General features: G+C 41.3%; 1 protein-coding gene across 1 annotated transcript in view; it reads right to left on the bottom strand.

The window, feature by feature from the left end:
• SNTB1 (syntrophin beta 1) overlaps positions 1-14,269 on the bottom strand; it is a gene marked incomplete at its 5' end in the record, with an annotated part of 199,453 nt that overhangs the window by 89,038 nt on the left and 96,146 nt on the right. The gene's annotated exons all lie outside the window — the stretch shown is intronic.

The following is a 14,269-nucleotide window of genomic DNA, read 5'->3' as shown; positions in this document are numbered from 1 at the left end:
AAAGCAGCACATAACAAGTGGAAGTGTGTCTATAAAGGGTAAGTGATTTGGAATTTTAGATGAGAGCAAATCAACATTAAAAAGATTTTGTAGTTTAGAGTTTTGATTCCCATGACCAGTGGTTACTGCTCCAATGCACCTCTCCTCCCCTCACATCTGTCTGTCTGTTGCCTTTTTATGAGTATTTCCCTGTCAACACCAGCTTGGTATGGTGACAGCAGCACTCTTACCTACTACGCCTTCTACAGCCCCAGCTTTGTCATAAGGAAGAGGACACTCCCTCTAGAAAGGAGGACAAAAATCCATCACCAAGGCCATTGCTTAGCTGAGCTGCCCTGTCCAGTTCCAGGGCCCTTCTGCAGCTTCCAGCTTGAATGACATAAATTTGTTCTCTGAGATTTTCATCCAGCCTGCACCGCCATGGCTAAAAGAAATCTTGATCAAAACTCCCGACAGGGCATAACACCTTTTATTAAGCAGGAACTTATACGTATTGATTTGGGGCTGTCCAAGATGTTTTTCTATAACAAGGTCAGGAAATGAAGTGTTTGAGTTAACCACATTTTTCTCACAACTAGTTATCACTTGTCATATACATATCAGACCTATTTTCAAAGAGGCAGAATGAAATTACACTTTTGTGATTTTTTTTTCCCGTTTTTGCCTTCAGTTCACTCTCTGCTTTTCTCTGCCTTGCTCTGCGCTCCAAGATGTCAAACTCTATGTAGTAAACAGCGTTGCGCAGGCTCTCTAGCCACTGGCTTCTAGCTGTGTGCAGCCAATCAGAATATGGGCAGGAGATTCTAGAGCGGGAGAAGACAGAGATTGGGAGTATGGACCTACCTCCAACACTCTCTGGGCCACTGTTCATCTCCCAGGGATCTAGAACTCACCAGGCCGCAGCAGCTCACTCCCTCTATTTCTTGGTCCTAGGGGTGCAAACAGCTTCCCACCTTTGCTAAGCCCTGGGTGCTTCTCTATCCATTATTGGTCCCTTTACCACAGCCCAAATAGTCCCTTCGGCAAACACTCTTCAGTTAACCTTTCAAGAGTTGTCCCGCCAGGATCCCAACCTACAGGACTGCAATTGCCGTTCTGTACTGAGTGAGTGAGTTCCACGTGCTGTTCTAAGAACTGTGGCAAATACAGAAGGAAAACAATATATGCTACTAAACTTATGCTTCAAAATTCAGCTGGGGACCTAAACATGCCACAGGGCAAGTCACACTCTACTCTCAACCATCTCCAAAGGCCTAAACCTGTCCTATGCCTCTGCCTATGCCTACCCTCCATGGAAACACACCTGTCCTCAGGCCTATTCACTCGGAGCCAGTGTAAAACTCCAGGAAATAGGGCCAGGTATGTGGCTGACCGTGGCTCTATGTCTATGGATAACAGAGAAAAACTGGTTCTGAACTCCTTCTTTGCCTTCACCCATCCAAGCCCATTTATCTTGAACTTCTGTAGATTCCATCTCTTACGATCTCTTAAATTCATCCAACGTCTCTTGAGTGCACGGTCTTACTGTAGGAGAAGCCAGGATAATTTCTCGTCTCAGTTTCTGCAGTGCCCCCCTAATGGCACCCCCAGCCTCCAGTCTTGCCTCCTTCCAGTCCACGCTCTACCGAGAAGCCTAAGACACCTTTGTTATGTCGTCTCACAGCTTCAGACTCCCCCTGAGATAAGGTCCAAGCCATGAAACGCCTTCGCTCTGATCGAGACAAACTCTCCAGACTGTGGATACATTTTTCTTATATAGATTGCTCCAAAGAGACTAAACTTCTTCCAGCTCTTTCACAGAATTATGTTTTTTTTCTTGCCTTGGTGACTAGACTCATACTATTTCCTTTGCCAAGAACACGCTTCTTGTCTTTCTACCTCGATCTTTGAGCTGGCTAACTTCTATTTTATCATTCAAGTCTCAGCATAGACATCACTTCCTCTGACAGTCACTCCCTTTGCCACCCCCTAAGCCCTCCAAAACCAGAACTTCGGATCAGGTAGTTTTCCTATGAGGGAGCTTCCACAGCACTCTTCACTTCCTTCATCACCTATTTATAGTTTTGTAGTTGCTAGCTTACGTGAGGGTAAGCCATGTCACTGCAAGAACTTGGCCAGTGCTGCAGCCTTAGTATCTCGCAAAGAACTGGAATGATTAAAACTATTTACAACGTGAAATTTAAGAAAAGGGAAGAAATCTCAACCAGGTGTAATGAATCAGAAAGGTCAAAATTCCTATTCTAATAATATTTAGGAACAAAGGGAGTATCTGTCAACAGACTCAGGCCCTGTATGTCCAAGTCGGTGTTGTTCTAAATGTATGTGCAGCACTCGGTACCCCAAACCCATCCTCCACTAAGGAAAATAAAATTTCACGTGTGCGGAAGGGAGGGAGGGCGGGGACTGCTCTGTGAATCCCAGCCCCGCCATCTCTCCCTTTTCTCCATCCCAGGGTAGGTGATGCCTGCTTGCATAGAGGATGCCTGCATGATAGCATTGGGGTTATTTTCAGAAGCTTCATTATCTCAGCTGGAAAATCCTGGGGCAGCATTTTGCAAATCAAATGGAGTTCAATTAACGTATGACGAGAAAAGGATCAAGATCTAAACAATGAGAGTCAACGTTGCAAAAATCTCTCGGAACCCAGATGGTCAAGTTCAACCTCTCAAAGTGCCCTTAAAAGAGGGGAAACTGAGATTTTCCTGGAATGATCCTTAGAGGCAGGGGAATGGGCTAAAATAAACTCATTTTCTTGTGTATTGATGTAATCGTGGGACCATTCTTGGTGGCCCCGCTCCTCCACTCTTTTTCTCAAGGCTAACCGAAGATAGTTAAATTCCCTTTTTTAAACTAGCTTACCATTGGCAGGGAAACCTCACTAATTCATCTCCCATTAATAAAAATGTATGATAATTAGGATGATACTGACATCTGTGGAGGAAACAAATTTTCTTAAAATAACGAGGCTATGAAAATGTTTTTTAAGCTCATTAAAATGAACCTTTCATGGGGTAAGGGGAGGGCGAAGTGGGTAAAGGGGATCAAATATATGGTAGCTGAAGAAAATCGGACTTTGGATGGTAAACACACAATAGAATATACAGATGTGAAATTATAATGCACACCTGAAAATTATATAATTGTATTAATGAATGATACCCCAACAAACTTAATTTTAAAAAAATGAAACTTTCGTGCACTCGGTTGTATACAAAGATGCAAATTATGCAAGGGAAAAACAGTAGTGGCTTGGCCATTCATTTTGTCTCCTCTTCCTTAGAAGATCCCAGTAAAAAAATCAATAAAACAAGTATAAACCCACAAGAGAGGCAAGAGTTCAATATGTGTATGAAGGACAGACAGCAATGCAGTCAGGTGGAGCCAGGTAACTGACTGCAAAGTGGACGGAGAGCCAAGGAGGGTACAAGCTAAAGGGCTGCAGAGAGAATTCCAGAAAAATGAGGCTCCTGGCTCTGCACAACATGTGGGGGCTTGGAACCTCCAGAGAGAGGGTTAGGGGTAATGCAGGGCTGAAGACAAGGGTCCTATGTGGGGTCTTCAAGCTGAGGGGGTTCTCCACTAAGTAATCACTGGACCCAGAGATAACTTCCAAACACCGCATTTGCAGAATCAGGAGTCTCTTACTAAAGCTCACTTGCCAAGCAATAACTGTACATGAATTCTCACCACTTGATAAGCCTCCCTCACACACACCGGTTCCAACAGGTTTCTCAGTCTCTCAGTGTGGAAAAATGAGCAGATAGCAAAGGATCATCCAACATTTGAAGAAAACCTCCAGCAAGGAAGATGACAAGTCAAACAAACAGAAAAAAAGTCACTGGAGAAACAAAGAGCACCAACAAAGGAAAATTAACAAAACCGATTAATAGTCTCCAAGAATTGAGAAAAAATATGGCATCCATAAAACAAGAACAAAATTCTATTAAAAAGAAAAATTCAGAGGACAAAAAGAGCTAAAATATAATTGCTGAAACTTAAACAGAATATATTCATAGAAATGGTCAAAAAATGAAGTAAAAAAAATGAGATAGAATTAATAGAGAAAGAAACAGATTTAGAAAATCAATTCGGGAGGTTCAAAATCCTTCCAATAGTGGATGCAGAGAGAAGAAAGAAAACAGAGGAGGACATAATCAAATAAATAAAGGAGAAAATTGCCCAGATATCAGGCATGAGTCTGTGGATTGATTTACAAATGGACTGCAAAATGAATGATAAACACCCAGAGCTTTTTAAAAAAATAAATCTTTTAAATCTATTTAATTTTTAAACTATCCTCCTTTAAGGTTTTGATAACATTTAAACCTGCATTTAAAATAACTTTAAAAAAGGAGTCTTACCTGTTTCCTTAGGTCTATTATGAATGCTACAAGGCATGCTTCCTTACTTTGTCTCACTATGTGCACTTAAAAATAGTGCAACTGTTTAAGACTTTATTTCCTATTTAAGGTTTCTGATTAATTCAGCCCTGAATTTCCTCTTCCCAACAACCACTTTTAAACAAATTGTTGAAATGTTACTATATATTTGACTTCCTATATTTCTCAAATGCAGAATATGTGTACTGTTGAGTCAAACGCCAAGGTCATCACTCTTTTTATCCATGTCCTTTGTATGGTAACAAAAATATTTCACAAAGGTTGTCTAGGTAAGAAGAAAAGATAGATAGGTGGGTAGGTAGCTAGATATGAAGGAAGGAAGGAAGGAAGGAAGGAAGGAAGGAAGGAAGGAAGGAAGGAAGGAAGGAAGGAAGGAAGGAAGGAAGGAAGGAAAGAAGGAAGGAAGGAAGGAAGAGATGACTAGTATTGCCAAAGTATATTCCTGATGGTTGGTAGAGGGAAGTCCATACTTTCAAATGAAAGTATTATCCAAAGGATAACACTCACGTTTTTGTTTGTTTGTTTGTTTTTAATTTTAAATGTACTGGTAAAAATTTAACTTATTTTTTTTAAAAATTACAGTTGAAAAATAGAACATTGACTTTTGTTCACAATATAGACAACTATAAGCAATTCCACAGCCATGTGATGAGGCTTCCAGTTCCAGCAAAATGGTGGTCTACACAAATTCAGAAAACCTTCTGTTCTGAATACCTGGATATGCTAATAAAATATAATAAGTTTGCTTGTTTGTGTTTTAATCTAATACTGAGCTTGTAGGAAAGGATAAGAAACTCCCAGGTCAAAACAAACAAAAAAAGGGTGGGAGGGCACTGAAAATCAGATTGGTGAGTATCCAAGCTGATTAGAAGGTACCCTAGGAAAGTGGGGTGGGGTCGGCGTTGTGTCAGGTAATGGTTTGGGTAGTGGTGGGTGGGCTGAAGACTTGGAGTTTGATATGTAGATGATAGTTAAGGCTCTACAAGCCCATGAGTTGCAAAACTGGAACTGAGGTTCCTGCAGAGAGCCAGAAATGTCAAAAGGCTAAAAACTTCTATGTAAGAATGTCTTACAAAATAATCTCTGCTCAACAGCTTGGTGAGATGACCTGGAAACTTCTTTCTGCTGGAAACAAACTTTCCCCTCTCCTTGCACTCAGGAATGAGGGTACTTTGATTGAAAGCTGCATTTATGCCATGGTTATGCTGCCAGGAATTAGGAGATGTCTACATTAAGTCATCTAATCATCACAATAATTATACATGGTCAGTATTATTAAACACAGTTTATAGATAAGTAACCTGAGAATCAGAGAGAGTAGATAATTTATCTAAAGTATTTTTGACCTTTTTCCTTTCTTCTCCTTAAAGAAGTCTCTCTAATACTGGTTTGGTGTTGATAAACTCTTTTAGCTTTTTCTTGTCTGGGAAGCTTTTTATCTGTCATTCAATTCTAAATAATAGCTTTGCTGGGTAGAATAATCTTGGTTGTAGGCCCTTGCTTTTCATCACTTTGAATATTTCATGCCAATCCCTACTGGCCTGCAAAGTTTCTGTTGAGAAATCAGCCGACAGTCTTATGGGAGCTCCCGTGTAGGAAACTAACTGCTTTTTCTCTTGCTGTTTTTAAGATTCTCTTTTTGTCTTTAATTTTTGGCCTTTTGGCATGAATTATAATGTGTCTCAGTGTGGGGCTCTTTGAGTTCATCCTGTTGGGAATTCTCTGTGCTTCCTGGGTTTGTATATGTATTTCCTTCATCAGATTGGGGAAGTTTTCCGTCATTATTTCTTGAAATAGGTTTTCCATTCCTTGCTCTCTCTTTTTCTTCTCCTTTTGGTATCCCTATGATACAAACATTGGTATGCTTGATGTTCCAGAAGCCCCTTAAAATATCCTCATATTTTTTTTTTTTTTGATTCTTTTTTCTCATTGTTGTTCTGATTGGGTGTTTTCTGCTACCTTATCTTCTATATTGCTGATTTGATCCTTTGCTTCACCTAATGTACTGTTGATTCTTCCTAAGGTACTCTTCAGTTATCGTATTCTTCATTTATGGCTGGTTCTTTTTTTTTCCTACCTTCGTTTTTGTTTTCTATCTCTCTGTTAAAGTTCTCATTTAGTTCATCAAGCTTCCTTATAACCAGTGTTTTGAACTCTGCATCTGGTAGATTGCTTGTCTCCATTTTGTTTCGTTCTTTTTCTGGAGCTTTGTTCTATCCTTTCATTTCAGATATGTTTCTTTGTTTCCCCATTTTGGCTAACTCTCTGTGTTTGTTTCCATGTATTAGGTAGCGCTGCTATGTCACCCAGTCTTAGTTGAGTGGCCTTATGTAGTAGGTGTCCTGTGGAGCCCAGCAGCACAGTTTTCCTGGCCACCTGAGCCAAGAGCTCCAGATGTGTCCCTTGTATAGGTTGTGTGTTCTCTCCTGCTGTAGTTGAGCCTTGGTTGCTGTGTGCTTGTCAATGGGAGGGATTGACCCTCAGGCTGATTGGTTGTGAGGACAGGCAGGTGACTATAGTAGAGAAGCTGTTGTTCAGGGGCTGACCCTACTGAACAGGATTTGCTTTAGCAGGGCTCTGGTGCCTGCCTGGTCTGCTTTATGCATGTGTTGTCCTCAGATATGGCCCCAGGTTGAGCTCTGACACAGACTGAAGCTGGCCACCAGGTGTGCAGGCTGGGGACTTCTGGGAGGGACCCTGCTGTAGGCCAAATTCAGCCACAGCCTGTGCCCTACCTGCAGCCACCTAGAACGAGCCACTAGGCAATCAGCAGATGGCCACCACCCACGTTGGATTTGGATGTGCCTTGAGAGGCCAAGCTGCAAACCAAGGCTGGCTGCTGCTAGTGCTAGGCTTGGGGCTGCTCAGCAAGAGGTACAGGGCACACTTAGGTCAGATGCTGCTTGTTCATGTTTTGGGAACTTTTGAGAGATTTTAGGAAAGTCCACAGCATGAGCTAAGACAGACCATTTTTAGGGAAAAGCCACTGGAAGCAGCTTGGGTCGGCTCACAAGTTGGATGCAGCAGGGTCTCAGGCAATCTCCAGGGGGGGGTGACCAGTGTTATCTAGTTTGAGGAAGACTCAGAAATGGTGGCCACCTGTGTCTACACACTGGGTTGGGGGAGCACTCAACAATGGAAAAATGGCTTCTGCCAGCACTTTTGTCTGGGAGAAAACTATCCCTCTAATCTTTTCACTGAAGCCAGACAACTTCAAGAAGTCTGTAGGCAGGCCCTTTAAAAGAGAAGTGCCTGGGACTCCAGCAGCCTTTCATCTCACTGAGCCACAATCTCTGCTGGTTTTCACAACCAGAAATTGTGGGGACCTCTCTTCCCAGTACAGGTACCCTGGTGTGGAGTTGGGACCCCATGCTCCTCCAGGGGGACTGCCACAGCTAGATATCCCTCCAGATTCTCAACTGCCACACGCAAGTGTGGAACCAGTCCATTCCATGTCTCCACCTCTCCAAAAGGTCTTGAAGTGGCCTCTTCTGTGTGTCCCCAGGTGTAAGACTTCTGTTCGGCTAGTCTTTAGGCGACTCCCCATGATGGCTGTTCTGTAGTTAGTTGTAATTTTGATGCGGTTGTGAGAGGAGGTGAGCACAGCATTTATATACTCCACTATCTTGACTGGAAGCTTCTTTAAACCTATATTTTCTAACTTCAGCTCTAGAGTTTTATTCATTGATATTAGCACATAGTGAAATTAGGCCTCGGTGTTAGGTATTTAAACTGTGTCCACTTACTACAGCACTATTATAAATTGACTTGACATTTTCCTTTTTTCTAAAATGTAAATTTCAGTCATGATCTGCTGGAAATTTTCAGTTATGAGGACACCTCAATACGTCCAATCAAGAACGAAAAAAAAAAAAAAAACACAACAGATTTAGTGAGCCTCTTAACAGAAGAAGCACTTTTCACAAGGATTTACTATGGAGAGAAAACAGATATAAGTACCTCAAGAATCTTCATTCTGGATATATTAAAGGAGGAGATTTTCCAATTGTAGTCCAAGTTTAAAGAGTATAGTTGAGAATCCTACATATGATGTGTGTAGAGGGGGCACAAACACTGGGAAAAGGTAGAAAGAGATCTAAACTAGTAAAATGATTATTCTCCTGCTGGTGGTCATCAAAAGACCATCTTTTTATAAATGCATAACTGATGTATTTGGGATCATCTAAAACTCCAAACAAGGAATATGGGAGGAACTTCAGGGAGGCAGGATTGGAAAATGATTTAATTTGCTTAAAAAAAAAAAAAACCCAAAAAACCTAAGTCCACTGTTCAGATCCCCATAAGAGATGAAACCATGTGAACTAAAGGGGACAGAGAAGAACCAGATGGAAGAACTCGGGTCCATTTATACGCAGCCCAAAGGAGATGGGAGATGCAGGAAAGCAGAAATTAACATAAAAGCCACCTTGGCAAGGCTCTCCTGATCCAGGAAGGGAAGGCTTCCAGCATCCTTGTCTAAAATATACTTCTTAGGGTCTATTAGCATCTTTCGTATTGATGACTTTGATGACAATTTAATTTGTCACACAGCTAGCCTACATGGAAAGAATGTATTGCTTAGGCTGCCTTGAAGGTCATCATTGCTATTGTTTCTTAGTGTTCTGGTGTTCTGCTTATATTTTTTCTTGTCTTCTGATACAGTCTGGCAATAATGAGAGGAGCATTTACATCTGTTTGACAATGCACTGCCCTGAATTCTGAATTCTGGCTTGTTTGGTTAATATGAGTCCACTCCTTAGAGATGGATCCAATGTCACTAGACCACTAATCGTGTTTCTTATTCCTGTGGCTGGAGATTGGGTGCTGGGTTGTGATGACATCACTAGGGCACTTTGTGGGAACATATCCATGTGTCCTATAGGACTGATGAGATCATACCCCTCTGAATCATAGTGTGCTGAGTAGAACTTTTCCATTTGAAACCACAACAGTGTCTTCTGTGAATTTTTCACTTGTGCACCATAGAGATGTGCACTATTTTTCACGAAAGATTGTGTACATAACTCCATAATTTAACCATGCATAGTCATGTTGAAAGTTTCATACATCACCTATATTGGTCCATCTACTTTCCCCCATTCATAAGCTTGGTTATTAGGCCTGGTTTAAGTTTGCTCATCCTGGCAAGACAGAACTGTGTTTTTATTTATTATCTTATTCCCAAGATTACTTAGTGACAGATTTCTTAAGACAAGTTTTTGAAAAGGTAAGAATACCGAAAGTGAACAGATCAATATGTTACTTTTCATTTATTAACGTATCATATATTTTTGAATGTCTGCTTTGTATCAAGTAATGTTCTAGAAAGCTGGATATTAAAATGAAAACATGGGATGCCCTAGACCTTGAGGGTCTTATGATTTTAAGAACTGAGTAGTCACATAAGGAAAAAAATTGCAAGTCGTTGTAAAGGGTGCTATCATGGACGAATCTGTGCACAAGATATAGTGAGACCTGTGCTACACCTGTGCTGAGGCTTAAAGGGTGACAATGAAGTTGTCAGGAAGGCAAGTGAGGGTCGTGCACAAATTGATTAAGGGTTGCTGGAGCCTTGAGGAGGAGGCACAGAGGAGCCGGAGAGTTAAGGAAAGATCCAAAATCTTACTGGTTTTTATGCAGTACTGATGAGTTTTGATATTAGTGAAGGTGACAGGGAGTCATTTTGACCAAATGGCTAAGTTTTGAGTGTTTTATGCTCCCTTGGCTAGCTGGATATAGGGTATATGGTAAGGGAGTGGGGAAGGAGCAAACTAGAAAGAAATAAAGCACCTGGTAGGAAATACGTCCAGAGAGTCTGGAGGACTGACGATGTGGCTTGGACAAGGGCAGTGGCTGTGAAGAGGAAGAGACGAATATGAAAAACAAGAGATATTTAAGAGGTAGAATTTTAAAAATGTTGTAATCATTGAAAACCACTAGCAGTGACATACTGTTGTGGATTCAATGCCTGCTGGGTGACCTTTTTCACAGAAAGAGCAGCAATCCTGCCTGCTGTTCTATGGCTGTTTCTATTTGAGAAATTGAACATTATAGAGTTTTTAATGCAAACTGTAAGTAGCTGTGTGTCACCAACTGAGGGGATTAGCCCCAAGATGCTGTGACATTTGTCATCGGTTCTCAGGTCTTAGTATCTAGGAGACCATTAACTCCTGGCCATGGTGCTCACAGTTCGGGTGAGCTGTTCTGCCAGGTGCTAGAATATGAGGCAATCGGGTGTCATGATTAAGAAATTGGGCTTGGCGAACAAGCCCTATGCCGTCTGATCTCGAAAGCAAAGCAGGGTCAAGCCTGGTTGGTACTTGGATGGGAGACCACCTAGGAAGACCAATTGCTGTAAGCGTAAGAAATAAAAAAAAAAAAAAAAAAAAAATGAAGGCTTGTAAGCTGACAAGGTCAACCAAGGGTTGCTTCGCCTAAAAAAAAAAGAAAAGAAATTTGGCCTGGTGTCAGTTAGGCCTGGGCTTGAATCCCAGATCTATGGTTTGCTTCAATTCTCTTCTCTGAACTAAGTTTATAAAATAGAGATCAGAGTACCTACTCCTAGGTATTTGGATTAAATGAGATACTTGCTCTAACTTATACATCGATGGCGAAACTAAGATTCCATTGTGGGTCCAGCTGACTCCAGAGTCGGTGCTCTCTCTTTTTCCTTCTTTCTCTTTCGTATTTAATATGTACATTATTTTCATTATTATATTATTGTTTAGAAATGCTACAATTTCAGTTTCTATGCTTGGGTTTTATTATGGACTTCCTAGTTTTACTCCACTATCATCAGAGGATTGCTTTTGTATTATTTCTACCTTATGGAATTTATTGTATTTTTTTGTGACCTAATCTATGGTTAATTTTGTGAGTGTTCTATGTGGACTTGAAAAGAAAGTGTATTCTCTATTACCGGGGAACTAAGTTTGTGATGTATCAAGATCTCCCTTATTATTTATGTTGTTTATGTGAGTCTTTTATATCTTTATTTACTTTTTGTCCACTTGCCCTGTCCTTGGACCGCCAGTAGTATGTTAAATTACCTAATATTAGTATGTTTCTATTTCTTCTTGCATCTCCTGCAGGTTCTGCTCTAAGTGTCGCTGCTATGTTATCTGATGCGCATTCACAACTGTTGAATGTTCCTTGTGAACTCTGGCTTTTCGCATAAATCAGCCCTTCCTTGTCTTATTTTGTGCTTTTTCAGTCTGTATTTTACCCTGTCATATATCAGGATCAAAAGAGATGCTTTTTGTTGTTGCTGTTAATTTGCGTTTGCCTTGCACGCTTTGCCTATTCCTATATTTTTCGTCATCTAAAAGCACTCTGTGTTAGGGGCGCCTCGTATTCAGCACAGAGCCCACATTGTGACTGGTACATTACCCTATGCCCAGCATGTCACTGCAGTTCCAGAAAATCTTTTTCTTCTTCTCTTCATCTCTTCCTCAACTAGGATCAAGACCCACCTAAGGCCCTAATCTTTTTTTTTTTTTTTTAAGTTTTATTAGGTATATTGACAAAACTGTAAGATATTTAAAGTGTACATTGTAGTGATTTGATGTGTGTATACATCAGGAAAGGTTAATATTATTATCAGCAGTTCGGGATCTGTATGGACTGAGGTCCCCTCCTGGACGTTCTGGCTTAGCAGGAGTATCATTTCAGTCCTGCAGAGCTGGTTCACATACCCCAGCAGGACAGGCTGTCCCTTGCCACCTGGGAGGCCCTAAACACACTCATCACTAGTGGACTTGAAGAGCACTGATAAAAAGTTTAAAAATGCATTTCCTCTAGTAGCTTGACAGAATAGTTTCCAGTATTTGAACTAAGACCTGATGACTCCCAAAATATTCTTTAAAATGTAATTAAATGCCTTGGGAGAAATGTTATAACAGGTAAGCCCACCGCTGGAATCATTACTTAAACTCTCCACCAGGGCATTAATCATTTCTACAGTATCTCAGGTTTTCTAGTCTCTATATTTTTCTGGTAATGGTAAACTGATACTGTCACCCACTCTACAAGCATGAGTTTGAAATTCAGAGATATCGTACTTTACCTACATGATATTTGAAATTTATATAAGCACGGAGCCTCAGTTTTTTCTCTATAGATTGGGGACAATGACAGAAACTCAGAGGGCTGTTAAAAGGATTAATCAGGGTTATAGATTCAAGGACTAGGCAGAAAGTGTGAAGGACCAGGTGGGTAATTAATTAAATCCCCTAAGTGTAAGGCAATAGGAGTGATGGCGAAAGTTCATTTCCTTGTCACAGGAGAAGCCTTTACTGGACTCCGGAGCCCTACCTGTAGCAACGTGGGCCTGATATCACCAGATCTTCTAATTTTTTCAAGAAAAGCAGAAACCCAGATCTTTAATGTAAAATTTCCCCACTATTCAATGTGGCCATGAATTCAAATTTCTTTAAAACACTAGCTAGACCATTTAAAAAACATATCTGTGAACTGGGTACAACTGTATGCTGCCACTTTGCAGTCTCTGGTCTGAGTTAATTAGCATAATGCCCAGCACAAGGCCGTCACTTGATAAATGACGAATTCATCAAGTCTGAAACCTCAGACATCAGACTTAGGAGGAAGGACATATTTGCTTGGGTGGGTAAGAGGCCAAGGGAGAGGAAATTCAGAGTAATCAAGACATCAACTGTAGGCCCAGAAAAGCAGCAGAAATGGAGGTGGGGGGGGGAGGGGAGAGAACAGATGGGAGTGGATTATCTAAGAATTCTGCCTCCTTCCCTGTTGGCCCACTCTGACTCATCTTTTGCTGATACCCCCTGGCTCTCTCATAGAAGCTGCCGATCTCTGATCCCCAGGAAGCTGTAACTGACATGGGAGGGGTGAGGGGAGTGGGGTAAATCCTGCAGCTGGCTGGAGTCAGAAGGGCCAGCAGCTTCCTTAGGGTGAGCTTATTGGGAAGAGAACAAAAAAAAGCATTGAGCCGTGAGCCAAGGAGGAAAATTTTGTCCTGGCCTTATTCGTTTTGGCCTTTCCCCCTCGGCAACTCCTGAATCTAGCCAAATACTTCCTACTGGGGTGGGTTGCAGCTGCCCCACACATGTTATAAATACGAGCTAGTGGAGTTGTTCCTATTTTTAGCATCCGAATATGGATGCAAAGGTCACCAAGATTCCTCATTTGCTGGCTCAGCTCCCTTCTCTCTTCTCTACTTATCTCTAGTTTTCCTCCAAGAAATGTGTTTTCTGTTCAGACAAGTTAAAGTAAGATTTCTGGGAGGAAGAGGGACACCCCTCAAATATTTGCTCATCTTGGCTGGACTCCTTATAATCTTCGTGGACTGGGTGACATATCTATACTGACACACGACGTCATGTCCTGACTTTGGGAAAAGCACCCCAGGCTTGGACTGGAGCACAAAAAGAAGTTTGAGGGAGAAAATAGCTTTAAATATCCTCCCATCTAACCTTCCAAATACAGAGTCGAGGGCACTGAGGCCCAGAGGGACTGATTTGCTTACTGCTAGCTAACATTAATAAGAAATCTTAGTATAGCTTATAGTCGTGGAAGGTTTTCCTATGCTAAGCACTTCACACAGAGTTCCTCCTCTAATCCCCATAACAGAATGAGGTATGTATCTCAATTATTCCCATTTTATAGATGACAAAATGGAGGTTTAGTGGTTCGAGAAATTTGCACATTAAAGTCACATAAACTGGTAATGGCAGACCCAGGGAAGACACTTAGGATTACGATTCCAATTCTTCATCTCTTGCCAGAACCAGAGCTCAGTGTACAGATTCTTCACAAGGTTAAAAGAAAGGAAGGAGAAAAATGGAAGAAGAGAGGGAGGGAGGCTTGGCTTGAACCCACACAGGCTATTCTTT

This window comes from Pteropus alecto, unplaced genomic scaffold, assembly GCF_000325575.1.
Source record: "Pteropus alecto unplaced genomic scaffold, ASM32557v1 scaffold164, whole genome shotgun sequence".
Lineage (NCBI taxonomy): Eukaryota > Metazoa > Chordata > Mammalia > Chiroptera > Pteropodidae > Pteropus > Pteropus alecto.
This window is presented reverse-complemented; position numbering and strand designations above follow the sequence as displayed.